Genomic DNA, 10127 nt, shown 5'->3' with positions numbered 1-10127 from the left:
TTATGAGTTGGAATTCCTTTTTAAACAAGGATTTTATCTCATTAACCTATCAATTCAGGGTTATTTGGTTATCCTGAAATGTCAGTTCAAACAGGAAAGACAAAATAAATGTTTACTTTTCTATTTAATTGCTAATTTTCAGGGTAAAAATTTGTGCCCTAGGTGCCACGGCCACTGATACGTTAGCCGTTCTTCAAAATGGCCATCAATGAGCACCGCCTTCGAGTATTCATACTCTTTTGTATCTCCTTCCTACATTTTACTAGTGTTGGTTTGTGTGACCAATTGAGTATGGCAGAAATGTTATGTTACTTCTAATATTAGGTAATAAAAGAAACCGTGGCAAACCCAGTGTTCATTGAAGCACTGTTTACAATAGCCAGGACATGGAAGCAACCCAAATGTCCATCAACAGAAGAATGCATAAAGAAGATGTGGTATATATATACAATGGAATATTACTCAGCCATAAAAAAATAATGAAATTGTGCCATTTGCAGAAACGTGGATGGACCTAGAGACCGTCATACAGAGTGAAGTAAGTCAGAAAGACAGATATGGTATATTAATGCATATATGTGGAATCTAGAAATATGGTACAGATGAACCTATGTGCAAAGAAGAAATAGAGACACAGACATATGGACATCAAGGGGGGAAAGGAGGGGTGGGATGAATTGGGAGATTGGGATTGACATAGCTACACTATTGATACTATGTATAAAATAGATAACTAATGACAACCTACTGTATAGCACAGGGAACTCTACTCAATGCTCTGTGATGACCTAAATGGGAAGGAAATCCAAAAAAGAGGGGATATATGTATATACACAGCTGATTCACTTTGCTGTACAGCGGAAACTAACACAACATTGTAAAGCAACTGTATCCCAATTAAAAAAAAAAAAGAAAAAGAAACTGTGGCTTCTATCTTGGTCTCTCTTTTTTTCCCTTTCTCTCAGATCACTCACTCTAGGGGAAGCCAGCTGCCAGGCTGAAAAGAGAGACCCAGGTGGTAAGGAACTAAAGCCTCCTGCCAACAGCCATATGAGTGAGTCTAGAAGTGGATCCGTCAGCTCCCTGTCAAGCTTCAGTTGACTGCAGCCTGGGTCAACATCTTGGCCGCAACCTTAAGACAGAACTAGAACCAACCCCTAAAGTGCTCTCAGATTCCTGACCTGTAGAGACTGTGTGAGAGAATAAATATTCAATATTTGATTCTAAATTTGAGGGTAATTTGTTATGCAGCAATTGGTAACTAATATTTTTTGTTGTTTTCTCTTTTTGAGCATCATTAACTCATGGATTTTTAAAAAACATTCAAAGAATCTTAATCAATTGCATTTTTTTTTTTCTTTTTCTTCTTGATGTTCAAATGATTCCATCTTTGGCCAGTGGGAGTCCCTTTATTTTGTTTCCTGTGTCCTTTTCATCTAACTCTAAGAGTCTTTGATGGTTTTCTTGCCTTCTGGCAGCACAAGATATTTCAGGCTCATTTTGTATATTTCCTGCTCCAGACCTGGAATAAGCCATTTCTCCAAGGAGTCTTGGTTCCTTTCAGAGGGAAGAGTGATTGCACAGCTTTGTGAATGGTCATAACTTCTTTTAAAGCTTATCAAAATGAAATAAAATTAATTATGGGATTGAATCCAGGCTAAACCACTTGGTACCTGTGTGCATGAGAACCTAAGCAAGGTATACATCGTGCCCCAGTTTCCCCAACTGTAAAATAGGTCCAGGGTAAATACCTAATTTTCGGAGTCGTTATGAGGATTAAATGAGACAATATACAGAAATCATTTAACACATCAGCTGGCATCAAATTTTATCATTAGAATAATAAAATTGCAAGTCTGAAAGATACCGCAGTGATGACCAAGTACAATTCATTCATTTCACACTTGAGAAACCTGAGGCCCAAGAGATTAAAATTTTGTCTAAAACTACAAAGGAGGATAAAATTAGAAGAGAAACTAATGACTCCAGAGTCTTGGATCTCATACTTGGGCTATTTTGATAAAAAGCAGTCTCTCCAGCCCGATCAGTCAGGGCTTTTATTTATTCAGAAACAAAAGAGGTTAGAAAGTACTTGGCACATTAGTTATAAAATGGTATTATGGAAAGTTCATCAATCTGATGTTCTGAAGACCTGATTCCTGGCTCTGCCACTCACTAGCTTGATATTTTGGTCAAGTCATTTAACTCCTTTGCATCTCAGTTGCTGCATCTGTAAAACAGTAACAATAAATCCTTTAATCTCACTCATTGTGAGAGTGAAAATACAATATACGGTATATGAAAGTGCCTGGCTCATAATAATTGCTAAATAATGATCATTATATTAAAAAAATTCCTTCAGTCCTCCAATTTAATACAAATGTATCCTTCTCCTCTAAAGGAAATTGGGTTTTGATTAGACTTATCCCTAAGTCCCTAATTCTGAAACTGAGTTCAGTGAATACTGCACAAAGGCACTGAGCAAGAGGCTGCAGGAAAGATGCTATGCATGGTCACCCACTCTTCAGGCTGAGTAGGTACAGTCTTTCTTCCTGATATCAATCTACTTAACAGTACTAACGTCCAGTACACATATACTCACAGAGTATATTTATGAGAGACTTTGCTATAACCTTTGCTGATATGAAGATACTTTAATTCCACAGCAGATCCTTAGTATATGACTTTAATAATCTAGTCCAATTGAGATATAATTTATTTACATTATTCTTGGTTAACCCCAATCTCATAAAATCTCCTAAATAATCTCCTAAAATAATTAATGCTGGAATTTTGCCAGGGATCCATGTCAAGCTTTTCAGCCTAATTCCACAGTTCATCTTCTTTTAGTTTTTGAAAATTTGGATATTTGCCAGTCTTAGGCATGAGTCACACTCCTAAAAAATGGCCTCCAGGGGCCCTGTGGCTAATCTGCCTGAAATTCAGGATCCTTCAGGCAATTTTATCTGGGTACGAAGACTTGCACTCATTTAAGGCAAGTAGTTACTCTTTTACTATCTCCTTGTATGTCCTGAAATTTAATTTCCTCATATTAATGTTTGTCCTACCATTCCCAATTTGAAGGTCATGATCCTTGATGGAGAAACAGAAGCCTGATTGGTGTTAAGTAATTCTATGGCCCCTCTGCTGTCTGTTGAAATTACCAAATTCATTTCCAGGGGCTTTTGAAAAAAAATAACAAACATTTCAGGCATACAAAACAATAATATAAGAAACACTTAACATCTATCTTAAGATATAAATATTACAGATATAATTATATCCCCTTGTCTACTCCTCTCCAATTCCTCTCCTCTTCCTTCTCAGGTTAACTACTATCTTGATATGATGTTATTATTCCGATGCATGTTTGTATATTTTTAGTACATATGTGGGTAGCCATAAACATTTTATAGTATAATTTACGTTTCCCTAATTTTATACAAATAGTTTCACTCTGTACATATTTAAGTTTGAAAGGCTTGATTTGATTTAGGTTCAATATTTTTGGCAAAAATGCTTCATAGAGGTTATTATGTACTTTGTACATACTCAGCTTCATGGTTTTGAGATATATCCTTAATGAAAAATGTATCCTTAGCTCATTCATCTTATCTGTCACAGGTATTTTTCATTTTCCTTCCAACAGTCTTGTTCATTATTCTGATTATTTTTTCAGTTCAACTCAGAACTTTAGCAAGTATTTGTTTTTTGTCTTTGAGTTTATGGATTTCATTTTGTTTATATTGGCTGTCTTTTTGAAATAATTTTCTTGGAGTTTCCCCTTCTAAAAAGATTATGTCCCATAATTTTATGCTAGCCAGTTCATATTCTAGTGTAGGATAGAATAATCTAAAAAGTATTTGCCACTTCCTCAAATTTTTAAATATATCTTTTGTGCTTAACTTAATTACTTAAGTAATTAACTTAATTATTTAATTACTTCTCTTCAAGTTTCTACTGCTAATCATTATACTGAAATATAACATACTGAAAATATATTATAGAAAAATATAATACTTTAGAAATATAATATTTTGGAAAATACAGCATACATTACTTATAATGCATGCTTGTGGGTTTTCATAATCCCCAAATTATAAGATATTTAAATGTATGTGACACATAGTTCTCTTTTAAATAAAGCTACTGATCAGAGGCAAATACTGATATTAGTCAATGATGCTTTGCAGCAATATTTTTTCAGAATCATTTAACAAGAATTTCTTCAGCAACTGTTATAAGAGCTTGGGATATAGGAATAAACAAAACAGTTCAAGATTTCTGCGTGGTGGCGCTTACGTTCACGTAATTCTGATTAACTCGTGCTTTCATTTTCTTTCGTTGTTTTCCCTCTTCACACGCTGAAGATCAATTTCATATTCAAGCTCATCTGTTCTCCATGCGGCAACAGGTCCAAACTAGCAAGCAGGGACCGGAACCGTCCAGCTTCTCAGGGTTTGTAGTGCTGGACCAAAGAGAAGAGTCCTCCGGGGTTCCTAGAAGGGCGAGCCGCGCGTTACCATGGAGACCGCGGAATGTAAAGGCTCTGCACTTTGGCGTTCAGCCGCTCGTCTCTGAGGGGCGCGTGGGGTTTTTTGGAGCTAACCTGAGGAGGCCTTTGCGCTCCTTCGGCCCCACCGCGGGGAAGGCAGGACCCGCAAGGTCGGCGGAGAAGGTGAGGTCGCGAGGCAGGTCTGTGAGGCCCTGTCCGGGGTTCTGGCGGGAGCCCCTCGCTGGCCTTCTGGGGAGGGCCGGGGCCTGCGGTCGGAGGTGGGATGGGATGGGTTGGGACGTAGGAGGGCCCGCCTGCTGAAGCATATTTTATTTTTACCTCTTCTAGTCTGTTTTTCTCTCCTTCTCCTCCTTCTTTAGGCCATCCTTTAATATTACAATTAAAGTTTTTTTATTTGGCAAACTGGTGAATAAAGCGCTTATTCTGGGTCAGGCCTTGTCCTAAGTGTAGTATACATATTGATATTCATTCGTTTAATTCTCAAACAACCCAATGAGGTAGGTACTATCACTACCCCAATTTTTAGATAGGCAACTTGAAGCCTAGATATGCTAAAAGCTTACCCACAGTCGCATAGCTGGTAAGGTGAGGAGAGGAAACCCAAACGATATGGTGCTCTTAGTCTTTTCTCACGCATTCTGAAACTCTCATCAGAGCTTTAACTTCCTTCCTCTTGGCCAGTTTCTTTCCCCGTCGGGCTGCTTGGTTCTTTTGTGATTTTTGTTGATGTGGTACTACTCCCATTCATGACTTTCCCTCCCTCTCTCTCTTTTTTTCCTGCCCTTTTCTTTCAGGCCAGTAACCTAAAATGCAGAGTGGAGCCACTGAACTTCACTGGTATCTAAAGCCATACTGCCAATGGACAAAAAAATGCAGAGCAGCTCCTGCCCCTGGCTCAAAATGTCAGTCACTGGGAGAAGGCAGTTACTTCTGATGGGTGTTCACAGGGGTTTGGCCCCCTTGAGGAGACCTGTCCTGAGCAGCAGGCCCTGGAAGTCCTACCTGGAGAGAGACGGGACTGAATGTGGGTACATGATTCACCTAGCAGAGAGAAGGTCACAGTAGTGATGGGAGATGAAGAGCGAGATCTGGATGGAGAAGAATGGGTAAGAGGAGGCAGTGTTTCTACTGGCCAGGGAAGAGAAACAATGAATGATGTGGTTTTCTTAAGGGCTAAAGAAAATAGTGGCTAAGTGCCTCAACTGAGTTTCTTCCTTAACCTCTTTGTTATTGACTGTATTGATAGTCTTTAAAGTTGCATGCTTTTGTAGGAAAGACTGTGCGTATCCTCTGTCTTTTTCTAAAATGGAATGAGAATTGGATTTTCCCTTTCTCTGTAGTCCAGAGAGATTGCTCTTTCATATCTTTCCTGGGATTTTAATTTTAACATGTAAATAATCCCTTTTTCTTTTCCCTTTGATGACATTCCTACATCTAGGTTCCATCGAGTGCCCAGGAAGGGCAGAGCTTGGCATGTGAGAAGATTTTGGCATCAGCTTTCGATTCACCAGTTATTCAACATTGGCCCATAGTCATCCAGCCTGAAGACGTCATTCCTTTTCCTTGGGTCCTGCAAAAGAGAGGTAAGGAGCTAGCAGTCATCCTGCTTATAAGGTGAGTTCTGGTGGAAAAGGAGCCAGAGCATATCTTTCAAATGATGGTACTAAGAACTGATTTTTAGTTGTTATACATATGAATATTTTAAAAAATAGACCTAAGTGAACACTGGGCTGTATTATACCTGATATATCTATGGGAGGAGAGGCCAGCCCTCAGTATTATAAGGCCAGCTTTCCTTGTCAGCCCCTTGTACATCTGGAGCAGATGCTAAACAATTCATTCATTTATTTATTCATGCATTTAATTCATGCATTCATTCATACAACATTTGTTGAATATATTTTAAGTGCCAGATAATTATTCTGGGCAGTAGAGATATAAAGTTGAAGGACGTTTGGCTCCTGCCCTCAAGGTACTTCATTCTGGTTGGGGAAACAGACTAGGACATCTGTGATAACAGTCCAGTGTGATGAATACTGTGATAGAAGCAGGTACAGGGTGTTGTGAGAGTAGGGTCAGAGGTAAAACGGGAATAAAGTATTTGGCTTTATGTTTGAGTAAATGTATAGGGTACAGAAGAGAAAATGGTTTGAGAAGCATTGTGCTAGACTGAGACTGTGCTTTTTGAAGTGAGGGACTGTAGTTATCCCTAGAACACAGTGACATATGATTCATGTTTAATAAATATCTGTTGTATGATCACTGAAAAAACCCATGTGTATACCAGTCTCTTATTTTAGGTGTCGCCGCTTGTCTACAGTCTATAGATAGCATCATTGCAATAATATACAGTTGACTATTGAACAACACAAGTTTGAAATGTGTGGGTCCACTTACATGCAGATTTTCTTCAATTGGTACATACTACATGATCTGCGGGAGGATGTATAACTGCGGACTGTAAAGTTACGTGTGGATTTTTTTTTTTTTTATGGCTGAGTAGTTTTCCGCTGTTTATATGTACCACATTGTCTATAGTCTATAGATAGCATCATTGCAATAATATACAGTTGACTATTGAACAACACAAGTTTGAAATGTGTGGGTCCACTTACATGCAGATTTTCTTCAATTGGTACATACTACATGATCTGCGGGAGGATGTATAACTGCGAATATGGAGGGCGGACTGTAAAGTTACGTGTGGATTTTTTTTTTTTTTTTTATGGCTGAGTAGTTTTCCGCTGTTTATATGTACCACATTGTCTACAGTCTATAGATAGCATCATTGCAATAATATACAGTTGACTATTGAACAACACAGGTTTGAAATGTGTGGGTCCACTTACATGCAGATTTTCTTCAATTGGTACATACTACATGATCTGCGGGAGGATGTATAACTGCGGACTGTAAAGTTACGTGTGGATTTTTTTTTTTTTTTATGGCTGAGTAGTTTTCCGCTGTTTACATGATCTGCGGGAGGATGTATAACTGCGGACTGTAAAGTTACGTGTGGATTTTTTTTTTTTTTATGGCTGAGTAGTTTTCCGCTGTTTATATGTACCACATCTTCTTTAGCCATTCCTCTGTTGATGGACATTTAGGTTGTTTCCATGTCTTGGCTATTGTAAATAGTGCTGCTATGAACATGGGGTGCATGTATCTTTTTGATTATAGTTTTGTCCAGATATATGCCCAGGAGTGGACTTGTTGGATCACATGGTAATTCAGCTTTTTTTTAGCGTTCTCAGGAAACTCCATTCTGTTTTCCACCAACAGTGTAGGAGGATTCACTTTTCTCCACACCCTCTCCAGCATTAGTTATTTATAGACTGTTTAATGATGGCCATTCTGATTGGTGTGAGGTGGTACCTCATTGTAGTTTTGTTTGTTTGTTTGTTTTGGCCACGCCGTGTAGCATGTGGGATCTTAGTTCCCCAACCAGGGATCGAACCTGTGCCCCCTGCATTGAGAGCTCAGAGTCTTAACCACTGGACCACCAGGGAAGTCCCTACATGTGGATTTTGATTGGGCAAAGGGTCAGCATCCCTAACCCCCTTGTTGTTCAACTATACCGTGTTTATATTGAGGATACAGTAAGTCCTCTACATACGAACGAGTTCCATTCTGAGAGTGCGTCCATAAGTCCAATTTGTTCTTAAGTTCAACAAAGTTAGCCTAGGTACCCAACTAACACAATCGGCTACGTAGTACTGTACTGTAATAGGTTTATAATACTTTTCACACAAATAATACATAAAAAACAAACAAAAAGAAAACACTTTTAATCTTACGGTATAGTACCTTGAAAAGTACAGTAGTACAGTCCAACAGCTGGCATACAGGGGCTGCCATCTAGTGCTCAGGCAAGAAGAGTTACTGACTGGAGGAGGGAGAGGAGGTGGGAGATGGTAGAGCTGAAGGATCGTCAGCAATAGGAGATGGAGGGCAAGCTGCAGTTTCACTCATGCCTGATGTTGATGGCACAGGTTCTGGTTCCTTGCTGGATTCAATTCTGTCTACCCTCTTGAGAAAAAACGATCCAGTAATGGCTGGGTAGTAGCTCCTTTTTTCTCATCATAGATGACACAGTAGCACTGGATTCATTCTGAACGGCTGCTGCAACCTTCGTGTACCATTCTACGTTCGGGTCCTGTGCCTCAAAACTAACAGTGCCTCCTCAAATAAAGAAAATCCCCGTGCCATTTCCTGCTTCATGAATCTCTTCGGTTTTTCGGTTACTTCTTCTTCCTCTTGACTCTCTTTGTCCTTTCTCTGGGCACGTTCGCATCTTTGAAAGTTCGCAACTTGAAGGTTTGTATGTAAGACTTACTGTAAACTTTATTTTGGATTTTGATGAAGAGATTATTCCTAGAGTAGGTAGAATCTATGCCAGAAGAGACTTTGCATTCTTGTTAGGGAGACAAAATAAATATGTGACCTGATTAGCTAAGATTTAACAAAATAGCATATGTAACAACTCACATGTTAGTACACAGTGAACAGTAATTTTTAAGAGAACTCAAAGACAACTCAGCCCTTGTTTAACAAGGGTTGGATCAAAGTTAATCAGGGGAGGTTCTCTACAGGAGGGGTGCTTAGTGATTTATATATATAGAAGAGGAGTTTAGAGTTATATTTTGAAAGAAAATACTGAAAATAAATAACCTAGCAGTCAGAAGAGAATGTATTCAAAGTGAGGTGTGTGACATTAGGCCAGGGCTAAACAGATTCTTTGAGTTGCATCTCGTTCTTGAGCCTCTTTGGTGGGATCACTGCAGATATAACCTATCTTTTAGTTTCATTTTGTTCAGTTTGGAGGGCACTCTGAGGTTATAAATCCATACCTTTACGTGCTTAGATTTTCCATTTTATTTTACCACATATTTTATTTCCTTTTACTTTCTACTTCAACTCATTTTCCTATTCCTTTGTCTTTCTTGGATAGCACTATCCCAGTATTTCTTAATTTTGTCTTGTGTCTTGCCCATAATATTTAAACAATGTTTAGGCTTAGAAAATGTCTCACCATAGCCCATTTTTCTTCTTCCATATAATTACCATCCATTTTTCCCCCCCACATGAGTGCAATAAACAAGTGACATTTTCTTCTGTTTTCTTCCTCCCTCCCTTCCTTCCTTTCTTCTTTTCTCCCTCTCTCTCTCTCTCTTTCTCTTTAGTGTCCAGTGTTAAGACCAAGACTGGAGGTAGGGAATCAACTGAAAAACTATGTTTTGAAAATGAGCAGTCACATTGGGTCTTGACAAATAGAAGAATCAGTGTGGAAAATCCACAGAAGCATTGAAAGATAAGAAAAGAAATTCTAGGAAGGTAGAAGACAAAGCTAAGAAAATCCTCATTTCAGAACAAAAGATAAGTATTTAGAGGAAGGCTTGCACATAAGCTTGGAGTATACCAGCTATGAGAGAATTTTGAATGGACACTGTTTCTTTGAATATAGCACAGGTTGTAAAAACATCTATCAGCAGTCATTTTCTCCAGGAGGAAATAACATACCAAAGAGAAACCTTGTGGATGTGATGAATGTGGAAAAGCTCTCAGAGTGATTTCAGCCCTCACTCTACATACAAGAATCCACACTGGGGAG

The 10127-nt window shown here is 38.7% G+C and overlaps 1 long non-coding RNA gene across 3 annotated transcripts in view; it reads left to right on the top strand.

The window, feature by feature from the left end:
• Nucleotides 1–3996: 3996 nt before the first annotated feature.
• Nucleotides 3997–10127, top strand: part of LOC114484274 (uncharacterized) — a 71525-nt gene continuing 65394 nt past the window's right edge. Inside the window, exons 1-3 of one of the 3 annotated variants that reach the window (XR_008615679.1) lie at nucleotides 3997–4678; nucleotides 5311–5622; nucleotides 5955–6099. This is a non-coding gene — a long non-coding RNA (uncharacterized lncRNA). The remainder of the gene's footprint in view (nucleotides 4679–5310; nucleotides 5623–5954; nucleotides 6100–10127) is intronic. The other 2 variants (XR_003676960.2, XR_008615678.1) reach the window with 2 other exon arrangements.

Source organism: Physeter macrocephalus, chromosome 18, assembly GCF_002837175.3.
Source record: "Physeter macrocephalus isolate SW-GA chromosome 18, ASM283717v5, whole genome shotgun sequence".
NCBI classification, from domain to species: domain Eukaryota; kingdom Metazoa; phylum Chordata; class Mammalia; order Artiodactyla; family Physeteridae; genus Physeter; species Physeter macrocephalus.
The sequence above is the reverse complement of the archived record's forward strand: the minus strand, read 5'-3'. Positions and strand labels throughout refer to the sequence as shown.